This window comes from Onychomys torridus, chromosome 1 (assembly GCF_903995425.1).
Source record: "Onychomys torridus chromosome 1, mOncTor1.1, whole genome shotgun sequence".
Lineage (NCBI taxonomy): Eukaryota > Metazoa > Chordata > Mammalia > Rodentia > Cricetidae > Onychomys > Onychomys torridus.
Genome location: NC_050443.1, coordinates 65057748 through 65073159, shown reverse-complemented (window position 1 = coordinate 65073159; position 15412 = coordinate 65057748). Strand labels below are relative to the sequence as shown.

Below are 15412 nucleotides of genomic sequence, written 5' to 3'. Positions count from 1 at the left end.
TGGCACCATTTTATGAAGATGCTTTCTATTTTTCCCAGTGTATATTTTATCAAAAATCAGTTGCCCATAAGTCTATGTGCTTATGTGTGGGTCTTCAATTACATTCTATTGACCAAAATGTCTGTTTTGTGCCAATATCATGCTGTTTTTAATACAACAGCTATGTAGTACAATGTAAGATCAGGGATAGTGATGTCCCTAGGAGTTATCACATTATTTATGGTTGTTTAAGCTATCCTGGGTTTTTCTTTCTTTCCATATAAAACTGACAATTCATTCCAGAAGAAAAACAACTAATTTACAAACAATGCCCTAAATTGTTTGACATATTAAACATTCACAGAACAGTAATAGCAGTGGGTTAACTGAAGAACTCACTTTTAACAACCCATATAAATCTCCAGAGCAGAATGGCAAGGACCTAGAATATATTAAATAACTTCAGGCCTTTCTGAAAAAAAGGGATAATTGTAGGAGATAAAGGAAGAAGTCATGGCAGAAAAGAGTTACTCAAGTAGAAAAGTAGAGGGAACATTGATGGTTCAGTAATTTGGTACCAAATTCACAGACACAAACCATGCCCAGTTATTTGAATATGTACTATAGTCACAAAGCAGGACAGAAAGTCAGAACACTAAGCAAAAGCAAAAACACTCATACATGAAATACTGAAATGATATATTATGGTTAAATAGGATTATCAAACTGTATATAATTATATCAAAGCAGTTATAACCAGTTAAAATATGTTAAATGAAAGACAAAACCTCAAGTGAATATATTAGAGGATTATGACATTACAGAACATATCTGAACCTAGTAGTACCTAGATCCAGTTCTGTGATACCCACCTAAGTGTATAGGATGATATGCATCAGTACAACCGAAGGGTCCTTGTGAAGTGAAAGGAATTCATTCCTCTCAGGTAGAAGTTGTAGTTATAAGTAACCTTACATAATCCAATATTTCATTGCCTCAAATAGAAAATGAAAAGTAGAAAACTGTGTGGAAGCAAGAATAAAAAGTAATAATTTTTATAATATTTGCATTATTTATCGCTCCACTAGAACTTTCAGAAATACTGACACAGAAAGAAAGACACATATTCTTCATATCCATAACAATGTCATGACATTGGCAGGTACTGCCTCTATGAAAAAAAGTATAGCTATCTAGAGAGCAGATAATACCAAATTATTTTCTACATAATGAAAGTATTATAATTATATTACAAATGTATGAGCTGATCTAGTATTGGTCAGGACTTCTTTTCTGTTCCATGAAATGCATACAGTTAATCACAGTGTTCATAGAAAACAGAGTGAAAATGTAGGAAAATTAAAAGTGACAAAATCCCATTGATAGACAATATCCCCTCAAAAAAATAAAAATAAAAAAAAATCCATTGAGAATTTTCATATTCTTTCCATGTTTCATTTCCTAACATGCCACAACAATAGGACCTGTGCAAGTCATCAGAACCCTGGGCCAAGAAGATAATCCAGTGCAGAACCCACACTGGGTATGATTAAGATTAGCATGTTTGGAACCTAATCTCTCCTGAGTAGTGTGCTCTGTTTTCAGGTTGACACCAAAGAACGTCCACTTGATATTCTCTCTTTATTTTGCCATGGAAGAAATCAACAGGAATCCTCATATTTTACCAAATATTTCTCTGCTAGTTGACATTAACTGTGATCAGTCCATTATATATGTAAAATCTCTTTTGTCCTCAAGAAGAAGTGAAAATTTTCCTAACTACTACTGTACAAAACAGAGAAGATACTTAATTGTACTTACAGGACCATTGTGGCGAAAATCTACCATTATTGTGCCACTCCTGTACACCTCCAGAACTCCAGAGGTAAGACAGAGTGGATTACTTTAAATGAATTACTTTTTCCCTTCAAGTTAACTTTCTGGATACCAATTGTGCAATTGAAAGGCTAGGACTGTGTGTGGGTAAATTCTGATCCATAAATCATAAATACTCAAAAACTTTCTGTGGCAAACATAAATTTAGCACAAAAGGGCATGAGAGAACTGTGAAATGTTTTACCTGAAAACTTAGTTTATCTTTACATATTTAGATAATCACAAGAATTTAGATATGATTGTAACAATTAGATGAAGATTCATACTTTCTAATTCTCCCCACATTTGCTTAGCTCACTTAGATCTTAGACTGAGTGTTATGCATTGCATCATCCTCATATTGCTGCTTATATTCTATGTCTTCCAGCTTTACTATGGTCATTTTCAATCTCTCCTGAATGTCCATGAAGAATTTCCTAATCTCTACCAGATATCTCCCAAGGACACATCTCTAGCACTAGCCATGATGTCCCTTGTGGCTCACTTCAAATGGAACTGGGTGGGAATGGTCATTTCAGATGATGACCATGGAATTCAATTTCTTTCTGAATGGAGAGGAGAGATGCAAAGAAACATTGTCTGTTTAGCATTTGTGACTATAATCTCAACAGATATAACATTATACTTTAAAATGATGAATAAGTATTATAACCAGATCATGACATCATCAGCAAAGGTTGTGATCGTTAATGGAGACAAAGAATCTCATCTAAAGTAGAACTTTATCCTATGGCAATCTCTAAACATTCGGAGAATCTGGGTCAGTGTGTCACAATTAGATATGATCACAATAGGAGGAGATTTCTTGCTTAACTCCCCGCATGGGACTCTCATTTTTTCACATCAGCATTCTGAAGTATCTGGTTTTAAACAATTTCTGCAGACAGTGCACCCTTCAAACTACAGTAATGAAATTTCTCTTGCAAAACTGTGGTGGACTTATTTTAAGTGTTCTTTACCATCATCTAATTGTAAAAATCTGAAGTATTATTCAACAGAAACCCTACTGAAATGGTTATTTAGGACACCATCTGGAATGTCCATGAGTGATACAACTTATAACTTATATAATGCTGTGTTTGCTGTGGCCCACTCACTCCATGAGGTGCTTCTGCCACAAGTAGACACATGCTCCAATAATGCTGGGAAGAAACTGGAATTTGACCCCTGGAAGGTAGTGTGTCTTACACTGAATAGCATGTATGTTATACAGATGATGTTCTTAAAGGAAACCATGAGATCTAAAACCATGTAAATAAAGAATCTTTTTCCTAAATGCATTTGTGCCTGTACCCTAGTACTGCATGTGAGGTATATCATGTTAGTGTCATAAATGATGATGCAGCCAACACTGGTACCCAAGTCAGCATTTTACAATCTAAGTCAAGAAATTTTTCTCAGATGTTTCAACCACACACACACACACACACACACACACACACACACACACACACACACACAAACACACACACACACACACATCATGTTTTGTAACATTTAAATAAAAATATATTCTCATGAAATCATTAAATGGTAATAGAAAAATGACTTGTCTTTTTGTGATCAAAAAGATGCTGATCAATGTAATGAAGAGACACAAAATAATATCAAGTAGTTTTACCACTATTTGGCCCATTAAGGATCTCAATTCCCTAGGTTATGGTCAAATAACCCTGTTAGTAGAAAGAAGTACTGAATGTGTCACTACTCTTCAAGCATATATTTCAGGTGTGCATGTGTTAAGGCATAAACTCCAGTTAGAAAATTGTATTTTTCAAGCTTATTGAATCTATACATGTACATTGAGCTTCTTTTGAATAACTGAGTACTTATGTAACAGTTACATTTTAGAAAAGGATAATGAAAATTGGAATCATTATAAACATTCTATTTCTGGCATAATGTGTAGGCCCAGTTTAAACTAAAATGACAAATGTGTTTTAGATGTTCTCTTTACTGAAGAGCATACAATTTGTAAATCCTGCTGGAGACCTTGTGAAAATGAACCAGAAAGTAAAACTAGATGCAGAGTATGACATTTTCTACATCATGGACTTTCCATCAAATTTTGGACTTAAGGTGAAAATAGGAAAGTTTTCTGGACGTTTTACAAATTACCAACAATTGTATATGTCTGATGAAATTATAGAATGGGCTACAGGTCTTAGACAGGTAATTTGTTCTTAATTCTAATGTTTAACATCTAAATACCTAAAATTAAATGGTCTGCTTATGCTCCAACATGGGATAAAACACTTTAACACTTATTACCCATTCACTTTCCACTTTCTAGATTCTCTCTCTCTCTCTCTCTCTCTCTCTCTCTCTCTCTCTCTCTCTCTCTCTCTCAACTGATAATATATAAATCTCATACATTCATAATATTTAACTTAATAAACAATGAAATTTTGTTCTATTTTTCTTCTATTGAAGGTGGAGACTTCTCATACAATATATGCTGACTGTAGTTTACACTTCCTCTGCTCCTTCCAGTTTCTCCCTCCTCTTTCTCCCCTCCAGATATACTCTCTTTCTGTTTCTCAGTAGAAAAAAAAACAGGCTTCTTAGAGATAATGACCAATCATAACAAAATAAAATATAATAAAATGAAGGAAAAACTACCATATTGAAGTTGGACATGGCAAGACAACAGAAAGAAAAGATCCATGAGTAGGCACAAGAGTCAGAGACGCACTTTTTCTCACAGGGGTCTCACAAAATTCTAACCTAAAACTTTAATCTAGACCAGTTGCTTAGGCTCTGTGCTTGCTGCTTCAGCATCTGTGAACTCATAAATGCCTTACTTAGTTGATTCAGATGACCTTGTTCTCCTGGTGTCCTCTGTCTCCTCTGGCTCTTACAATTTTTCCACCTCCTCTTCTACAGGATTCCTTGAACTCAAATGGAGATCTCAAACTTAGACTCTCCACATAATATGGGGCTCTAGGTTTCTAAATCTGTTCCCATCTTTTGCTGGAGGAAGCTTCTCTGAGAATTGGTTATGGCACTGATCTGTGAATATAGCAGAACATCATTCAGAATCATGTTATTGATGTTTGCTTTTAGACCCACTGGTATTGGACTCTGAGCTATCGAGTCTCTGCTTCATGGTTATCCTAGCAATGTTGGGTATGAATTTCTTCTCATGGAGTTGACTATTGGTCAACTGAGACATTGGTTGTCCACTCCCAAGAGTTATGTGCCACCATAGCCCTAGCATATTTTGTTGGCAGGACATATTTTAGGTCAAAGGTTTTGTGGCTGTGTTGGTGCCCACATTTATCTTTTAGTAGCTTGAAAACTGACTTCTGCACCAAACAGTGTAGAATGTAGAGATGAGGGCTCCATGTAGATAGTACCTTGACTTATCCATTGTCAAGGCATTGTAATGCATGTTATCCTCCACAAGGAGGACCCACTGTCAGTTTGCAGAGAGCAACATTTTGTCTTAGCAACAGCCTTCATTGGAGATTTCAGTGGCATCACCTTACGCAATGATTCAACTGAATGTAACATAGTTCTACAACTGGAAACCTAGCTTTACTACAAGAGATGGTTATTTGGGACACTTTATCTTCCATTACTAGGAGTCCTCATTAGAATCACCCTTATAGATTCCAGTAAGTTTCCATTGCTCTAGGATTCCACAACACTCCCCAAAAGTCCCCCCAATTCCAAGTGTCTATTCATTAACTCTATACCTCCACCCTATCTCCTCCTACCTTATTTTCCCACTCTTGTTCGCGCCCTGCTCCTGTCTAGAGATAAAATCTATTCTACTTCCCACTCCCAGGGAGATCCCTGTGCCCTCTCATGAGACCTTGCTACCTATGTTCTCAGGGTCTATAGAATATAGCCTGGTTATCATGATTTTAAAGGTTAATATTAACTGATAAGTGAATAAATGCCATATTTATCTTTTTTGGTCTGTGTTACCTCACTCAGAATGGTTGTTTGTTTTTGTAGTTCCATCCATGGGCCTGCAAATTTCATAACATCATTTCTTTTAAGACCTAAGTAATATTCCATTGCATAAGTATACTACATATCTTTATCCATTATTCTGCTGAGGGACATATAGATTGTTTCTAGTGTGATTATCATGAACAAATCTTCAATGAATGAAGCTGATCAAGTGTCCTCGTTGTAGTATGTGTTCTTAAGTTATATGCTGAAAAATGGTATTGCTGGGTCTACAGATACTTATTGTCATATTTCTGAGAAACTGACATTTTGATATCCATGCTGGATATACAATTAGCACTCTCCCCAGCAATGGAACCAATATCTTCTTATTCCACATCCTCACCAGCAAGAAATACCATTTGTGTTATAAAACTTAGCCAATCTGCCAGGTGTAGAATGGAATTTCAAAGCAGTTTGTTTGGTATTTCTCTGATGGCTAAAGACGTTGAACATTTCTCCAAGTGTTTCTCAGCTATTTGTGATTCTTCCCTGAGAATCTCCTGTGTAGATCTGTTCCCATTTTTTAATTGGATTATTTGTTTTTTTTTATTAATTGATTACTTGAGTCTCTTGTATTCCTTCTGTACTTCAGATACTAGTCCTCTATCAAATGTGGATTTGGTAAAGATATTTTTCATTCTGTAGACTGCCTTTCTGTCCAGTTCATGATGTACTTTTCCTTACATAGCTTTTCAGTTTCATAAAGTCCCATTTATTAATTGACAGGCTTAGTGTCTGCAATATTGGTGTTCTGTTCAGAAAGTCAATTCATGTGCCAATGCATTCAAGGCTATTTCCCACTTTCCCCTCCTTAATGTTCATTTTATCTGGTTTTTTTGTTGAGGTCTTTTCTTTGATTCACTTGAACTAGAGGCGTTGCAGAATGATAAATATGGGTGTATTTGCATTCTGCTACATAAAGACATCTAGTTTGACCAACATCATTTGTTGAAGATGATGTCTTTTTTCCAGTGTGTTAAAATTCAGGTGTCTATACATATCTGAACTTATATCTGGTCTTCAATTAAATTCGATTGATCAATATGTCTGTTCTAATGATAATGTCATGTGGTTTTAATTATTACACCTCTGTAGTACAACTTAAAACCAGGGATGGTGATACTTCCAGCAGCCCTTTTACTGTTCAGGATTGTTTTTGCTCTTTTGAGGTTATTATTTGTCCATATGAAGTTGTGAATTGTCCTTTCAAGGTCAGTAAAGAACTGTATTGGAATTATTATGGGTACTGCAATGAATCTGTAGATTGCTCTTGGAGGATTACGATGTTTACTATGATAACCCTACAAATCCATGAACATGGAAGATCTTTCCATCTTTTTATTACTTCTTCAATTTCTTTCTCCAAAGACTGAAGCTTTTATCATAGAAATATTTCCCTCACTTGCTTAGAGTTTACTCAAGATGTTTTATGTTATTTGATGGTTTTAGGAAAAGTGGTATTTCCCTGACTTCTTTTTGTTTGTCATTTGTACATAGATGGGAAGTTGATATTTTTAATTAATATTGTGTCTAGCCACATTGCTGAAAATGTTTATCAGCTGTAGAAGTTCCCTGGTCAATATTTTTAATGTCATTTAGGCATACTATCATATCCCCTGCAATTAATGATACTTTGTATCACCTTGATCAATTTCAATTATCTGACTGTCATAGATAAAACTTCAAGTACTATTTTTAATAGATATGGGGAAAGTGGGCAACCTTGTCTTGTTACTGATTTTAGAGAAAGAGTTTTCAATTCCTTTCTATTTATTTTTATGATGTCAATTTGCATACTGTAAATAACCTTTAATATCTTTATGTATGGCCCTTATATGGCTAATCACTTCAGATTTTTTATCACAATGCAATATTGGATATTGTCAAAGGCCTTTTGTGCATTTATTGAGATACACATATGGTTTTATTTCTTTCAGTATATTCATATAGTGGATTATAGTTACTGATTTTCCTATGTTGAAACATCTGTTCCTCTCCTGGATGAAGCCTGCTTGGTGATGGTAGATGATCTTTTTCATATGTTCTTAGATTTGGCTTAAATCTATTTTATTGAGTATTTTTAATCTATTTTTATAAAGACAATTGATCTGTAATTCTCTTTTTTTATAGAGTCTTTATTTGGTTTTGATATGAGACAAACTGTGGACTCATGAATTGGGCATTGCTCCTTCTGTTCCAATTTTGTAGAATAATTTGGGGAAGATTAGAGTTAACTCTTTGACAGTCTGTTAGAATTCTATGATGAAACTACGTGGCCAAGAATTTGTTTCTTTGTTTTGTTTTGTACTGTTTGATTGCTAGAGTTTTTTCATTTGGTTGATAGTTTTTTTGTTTGTTTCTTTGTTTGTTTTTGGTTTGGATTTGTTCATTTGGCTTGGATTTTTTCTCTGTTTTTGGCTAGAAGTATTTTAATAACTGCTTTTATTTCACTGGGGATTATGGTTTGTTTACATTGTTAAACTGATCTTGATTTAACTTTAGTAAGCAGTATCTGTTGAGTGAATTGCCCATTTCTTTTAGATTTTCCATTTTGATGGAGGACAGGTTATTAAAGTATGTCCTGTGGAGGACATGATTTCAAGATATGTACTTATGATTTTCTGGATTCCCTCACACTCTGTGGATATGGCCTTATTTTTTTAATTTTTTTTAAAATTTTGTTAATTTTATTATTCTTTCTATGTCCATCTTAATGGACTTTCTCAAAGACCAGCTCTTTGTTTCATTGATACTTTGCATTGTTCTCTTTGTTCCTATTTTATATATTTCAGCCTTCACTTTGAATATCTGCTGCCATCTACTACTCAGGAGTGATTTTTAGTTTGTTTTTGTTTTGTTGTTCTTTGTTTTTTGTTTTTATTTTTTTAATTTAATTTAATTTTACATATCAGCCATGGGTTCCCCTGTCCTCTCCCCTCCCACCCCTAACCACAATCTTCTGCCCAGCCCCTCCCCATCATTCCCATCTCCTCCAGGGTAAAGACTTCCCTGGGGATACAGCTTAACCTGGAAGTTTCAGTACAGGCAGGTACAGTGCCCTCCTTCCAGCCTGAGCAAAGTGTCTTTGTGTAAGCCCCAGGTTTCAAACAGCCAGCTCATGCACTAAGGACAGGTCCAGGTCCCACAGCCTGGGTGCCTCCCAAACAGTTCAAGCTATTCAATTGGCTTACTTATCCAGAGGGCCTGATCTAGTTGGGGGCTCCATAGCGTTTGATTCATAGTTCATGTGTTTCTGTTAGTTTGGGTATTTGTCCCTGTGCTTTTTCCAATCTTAGTCTCAACAATTCTCACTCATATAATCCCTCCTCTTCCTCGCCAATTGGACTCCTGGAGCGCCACCTGGGTCCTGACTGAGGATCTCTGAATCCACTTCCATCAGTTATTGGATGACAGTTCTAGCACGGCAGTTAGGGTATTTGGCCATCCAACCACCAGACTAGGTCAGATCAGGCTTTCTCTCAACCATTGCCAGTAGTCTACAGGGGAGGTATCATTGTGGATTTCTGGGGACTTCTCTAGCACTTTGCTTCTTCCTATTCTCATGTGGTCTTCATTTATCATGGTCTGTTATTCCTTGTTCTCCTTTTCTGTTCTTGATCCAGCTGGGATCTCCTGCTCCCCTAAGCTTTCTTTCCCTCAGTCCTTGCCCTCCGTTAACCTCACTCACACCCAGGTTGTTGATGTAGATCTCATCCATTTCTCTGTCACTGGGCAATCCCTGTGACTTTCTTAGGGTCCTTTTTTCTAGGTAGCCTCCCTGGAGTTGTGAATAGCAGTCTAGTCATCTTTGTTTTACATCTAGTATCCTCCTATGAGTGAGGACATACCATGTTTGTCCTCCTGAGTCTGGGTTACCTCACTCAGGATGATTTTTTCTAGATCCATCCATTTGCCTGCAAACCTCATGACGTCATTTTTTCTCTGCTAAGTAGTATTCCATTGTGTATATGTACCATATTTTCTTTATCCAGTCTTCAATTGAAGGGCATCTAGGTTGTTTCTAGGTTCTGGCTATTACAAACAATGCTGCTATGAATATAGCTGAGCATTCCTTGGGTATATGCCCTAGAGTGCTATAGCTGGGTCTTGGGGGAGATGGATTCCCAGTTTTCTAAGGAAGCGCCATATTGATTTCCAAAGTGGCTGGACAAGCTTGCATTACCACCAGCAGTGGAGAAGAGTTCCCCCTTGCTCTACATCCTCTCCAGCATAAGTTGTCTTCAGTGTTTTTGATCTTAGCCATCCTGACAGGTGTAAAGTGGGATCTCAGAGTCATTTTGATTTGCATTTCCTGGATAATTAGGGAGGTTGGGCAATTCCTTAAATGTCTTTCAGCCATTTGAACTTCCTCTGAGGAGAATTCTCTGTTTAGTTCTATAACACATTTCTTAATTGGACTGTTGGGCATTTTGATGTCTACAGAATGGGTAAAGGTCTTCACCAACCCCACATCTAACAGAGGACTAATATCCAGAACATATAAAGAACTCAAGAAATTAGACATCAGGTGTGATTTTTATCATTGTGATATAGAGCTTTCAGCTGTGCTGTGATGTTAATGGTATGAGATCTCTCCAATTTCTTTATGAAGACACTTACTGGAGGAACTTTCCTCTTGGCTGCACTTTTATAGTGTCACACAGGATCTGCTGTATATTCAATTTCATTGAATTCTATGAAACCTCTGATTTCTTTCCTGATTCCTGTCTTGACTCCTTTTTCATTTAGTAGACTGTTGTGCAGGCTTCCTTAGTTTGTAGGCTTTCTGTTTTTTCTGTTGTTGATGATGGTGATATTCAGATTTAATATCTGGTGACCTAATAGAATACATGGAGTTATTTCAATTTTCTTCTATCTGTTAAGACTTGGTTTTTGTTTTGTTTTGTTTTGTTTTGTTTTGTCTGAATATGTGGACAATTTTGGAGAAAGTTCCATAAGGTGCAGAGTATAGAATTAATCTTTTGTGTTAGTGTGAACTGGTCTCGAAATAACAATTAGGTCCATTTGGTTTATGATATCTCTTAGCTCCAGTATTTCACTGTTAAATTTTGTCTGGAAACCATCGATTAGTGAGAGTGAAGTGTTGAAGTCTTCCACTGTCCATCTGAGAGAACCAATGTATGTTTTAAGCTGTAGTGGTGTTTCTTTTACAAACCTGGATGCCCTGGTGTTTGTGTGATAGATGTTAAGAATGGAAATGTCAACTTGTTAGGTTTTTTCATCTTTTGAGTATGTATTATATCTCTCTACTTCTTTTTATTAGTTTTTGTTTGAAGTTTATTTCATTAGATATTAAAATAGCTGTGCCTTCTTCAGTGTTAAGTACATTTTCTTAGATTATCTTTTCCGAAGTCTTCACCCTGAGGTTATGTGTATTCTCAATGTTTGGGGGTATTTCTTGGTTGCATCAGAAGCATGGATGCTGTTTAGACAGTCAATTTGTTAGTCTGTGTCTTTTTAATTAGAGAATTGCGATGACTGATTTTGTGATATCTATTACCAATGACTATTGATTCATGTTATTGTCCTGAGGTGAAAGAAAACTGCTGGAGAGAGAGAGAGAGAGAGAGAGAGATTCTTTTAATTTTTCAGGTGAGAAATTCTTTTCTATGATTTGATTTGTGTTTTTACCCTCTTTAGTTAGGATTTTTCCTTCTAGCATCTTCTGTACAACTGAATTTGTAGATAGATATTGATTAAATTTGACTCCTTTATGGAATATATTATTCTCTCCATTGATGAACAGTGAAAGTTTTTTGAATGGTATAGTAGTCTGGGTGGCATAGGTGGTCTCTGTCTGGGACCTTCTGTCTCTCCGAGATTCATTGAGAAGTTGAGTATAATTCTTTTTTTTTAAGATTTATTTATTTATTATGTATACAGAAGAGGGCACCAGAACTCATTACAGATGGTTGTGAGTCGCCATGTGGTTGCTGGGAATTGAACTCAGGACCTCTGGAAGAGCAGTCAGTACTCTTAACCTCTGAGCCATCTCTCCATTACTGAGTATAATTCTAATAGGCCTGTCTTTATATGTTAATTGGTCTTTTCCTTGCCAATTTTAATATTCTTTCTTTGTTCTGTATGCTTAGTAATTCTACTGTTATGTGGCAAAGACACTATCTTCTCTAGTTCAATCCATTTGGTGTTCTCTGTGCTTCTCATACCTTTGTAGTCATGTGTTTCTTTACATAAGGAAAATTTTCTTCTATGATATTGTAGAAAATATTGTCTGGGCCCTTGAGCTGGGTTTCTTTTCCTTCCTCTTTCTCTATTATCCTTAGGCTTGATCTTCATAATGTTTGCAATATCCTGGGTGTTTAATATCAGGATTTTTTCAGATTTAACAATTTCTTTCATATATGTACCATTTTTTCTATCATATCTTCAATGCCTTATATTCTCTTACCCATCTTTTATATTCTGCTAGTGAAGCTTTCCCCTATATTTCATGTCTAGTTCCTAAATGTTTCATTTTGAGAATTTCCGCAGTTTGGGGTATTTTTCTTGATTCTATTTCCATTATCAGGTCTTAAAATGTTTTATATAATTCCTTACACTGTCTGCTTTTGCTTTTCCGTGTTTCTTTAAGGAATTCATTAATTTCCTATTTAGGGACCTCTATCAAATTCAAAACTCAATTTTGAGGTATTTTTCGTGTACTTTCAGATACGTTTAAATATTCAGGGCCTGCTGAGGTAAGATAGCTAGGCTCTAATGAAGACACATTGTCCTGGCTGTTGTTGATTGATTTTTTTATGCTGGCATCCTGGCATCTGGGTTTTGGGTTCTTAAAATTCTTAGTGCTAATGTTTGGATATGTCTTTGTTGGCTGGTGTTTTGTTCCTTGGTTTCTGTTGCCTCTCTGGATCTTCAGCATGTGATGTCTGTGTGTTATCTGTGTGTTTCCTGGCCTGTTCAGCCACTTTGTTCACAGGAAATACCTGCTGGTGTTTTTTTGGGTAACTGGAATGAGTTGAGAAAAGGTAAGTTTGAGGAGAAGGTCTTTGTGGTCCATTGAGGATAGTATCAGACAGGAAAGGGAGAACACAGCAAGTTTCTAGCTACAGAGCTGGGAATGAGACTAAAAAGATTGTATCTCAAGAGAATTAGGAAGAGGTTATGCATCTGTTTTCAACCTACTTGTTGATTTGGGAAGGGTAGCATTGAATTAGCAGGACATTCCTACTAGAATTGAAGGCTAGGGTTCAGTAATGAGTTGGGGGAGGGAGTTTAAGAAGGAATAGCTTGTTGGACTCTCAGGAGGTGTGGGTAGAGGTGAGGGAAGGCTGCAGATGACATTCTGTGGCAGCACTAGGGATGAGAATGCATGATTATATGTAGGGGAACAGAGAAACAGAAGGCCTGCCATCAGCCCACCTGGTTTTCTGGCAGGTGGGGCATCTGTTGAAGAAGGTCCTAACTTCTAGACTTAGGGACTGTGATATGGGGATGAGTGAAGAAAGGCAGGTTAAGAAGTAATGGTCTATGAGACCCATGAGGGATGTGGGTAGGAGGAGGGAAGGCTGAAACTGGTGTTCTGGTGCAGCACCAGGGAGAAAACTGTGAAACTGGATCTGGAGGAAAAGAGAAGCATGAGAAGGTACTGAAATTATGCTTTATAATATGATACATAGGTGTAAAGGGAGATTTTTCAGTGGATACATACTGTGAATCACTGTTGGTTTTGTCAAGTATGTTAAGCTCTTTAATTCAAAAATGTATCTGATTTTCCACAGACTCCACCCTCGATATGCAGTAGGCCTTGCAGTCCAGGATTCAGAAAATCCCCTCAGCAGGGAAATGCTGTCTGCTGTTTTGATTGTAACCCCTGTCCAGAAAATGAAATTTCAAACATGACAAGTAAGAATATAATTTACCAAAATAATCAAAAGATTATTTATCTAACATATTTATATAGTTCTCAAAGAGTCCTTTGAGGGGATAGGAAAAGATAAGTATTGTTACAAACTTGAAATAGTTAATAACCCTACTATTTGGAATAATATACTGTCTTCTTCATGAACAACACTTTGGTCTCATCACTCCAGAACAAGTGAATTAGTCTTTTCTCTTAGATATTTCTTTGGGGTACTAAATATTTCCTCTACACCTAATCTATATTTTAGATTCAGCTTATTATAATAAATTTTATATTTTTCAATTATATTGAAGATATGAAAGCTATACATCTGTCTTAGTTACAGTTTCTAATATTGTAAAGAGGTACCATGACCGTGGAAACTCTTATAAAGGAAAACATTTAACTGGGGTGGCTTACAGTTCAGAAGTTTAATCCAATATCACCATGGTGGGACATGGTGGCATTAGGCAGACATGGTGATGGAGAAAGAGCTGGGAATTTTACAACTTGATCTAAAGGCAACAGAAAATGAACTGGGTATCATACTGGACCTGATAAACGAGACCTTCAAAGCTCATCTCCCACAGTGGCACATTTCCTCCAACAAGGACTCACCAATCCAATAAAGCCATAACTCCTAATAATGCTACTCCCTATGAGATTATGGGGCCGAATTACAATCAAACTACCACATTCTACTCTCTGGCCCCCATAATCTTCTAACAATATTATAATGCAAAATACATTTAATCAAACTTCAAAAATCCCCACAATCTATCACAGTCTCAACTATTTTAAAAGTACAAAGTCTCTTCTGAGATTCATGCCATCTCTTAATTATAATCCCCTATAAAAATATGCATGAGCAGTCTGGGGGTTGGTGGCGTGGCAGTGGGCAAGTAATGGTGGTGAGAACATAGGGAAATGGGAGGGTCAAGCTGGAGCAGAGATGGAATAGGAGAGCAGGGAAGGAGATACTGTGATAGATGAAGATACCATGGGAGTAGGAGGAGGCAGGGTGCTGGGGAAGCTCTCAGGAATCCACAGGGATGACCCCATCTTGGACTGCTGGCAGTGTTTGAGGGGGTACCTGGACTGGTCTACTTGGATGACCAGTCTAGTGAATACCCTAACTGTCATCATAGACCCTTTATCCAGTGACTGATGGAGGCAGATGTAGGGATCCACAGCCAGGGGCCATACTAAGCTCCAGGCATCCAGTTGATGGGAGAGAGGAGGGATTCTGTGGGTGGGGGATGTCAAGATCATGATAGGAATGCCAGGAGCCATCCCTGGCAGTAGATCAGTCCTACAGAGGGTGTAAGGAGTTGGCCAGGCCATAGTAGTCGGGAGAATCTTGCAGCCTGACTGACTAGCAGCCAGAGTGTTTCTTTATTTATACAGAATTTAGTGAGCAGGGATACGTTCATGATGTTACAAAACATAGATCATATCATTTTTGGTTTTGGACACTTCCTTTTGCTCATCTTTTAGTCATCATTAATAAACTATGACAGAACATCATACATCATCATTTCCAATCATTTCCCTCAATTTTTGACATCATTAATAAACATAGTTACCATTCTTACTCATTAATCCTATAACCCATTTTTTTACAATCTAGAGGCATATTACAGCCTGTGCTCAGGCTGGTTGCTTTGGTTGCTTCAAGGACACTAGACT

At 36.8% G+C, this 15412-nt stretch overlaps 1 pseudogene; it reads left to right on the top strand.

Moving 5' to 3' along the window:
• The window catches only part of LOC118572297, a 36164-nt pseudogene that overhangs the window by 14884 nt on the left and 5868 nt on the right, over positions 1 to 15412 (top strand).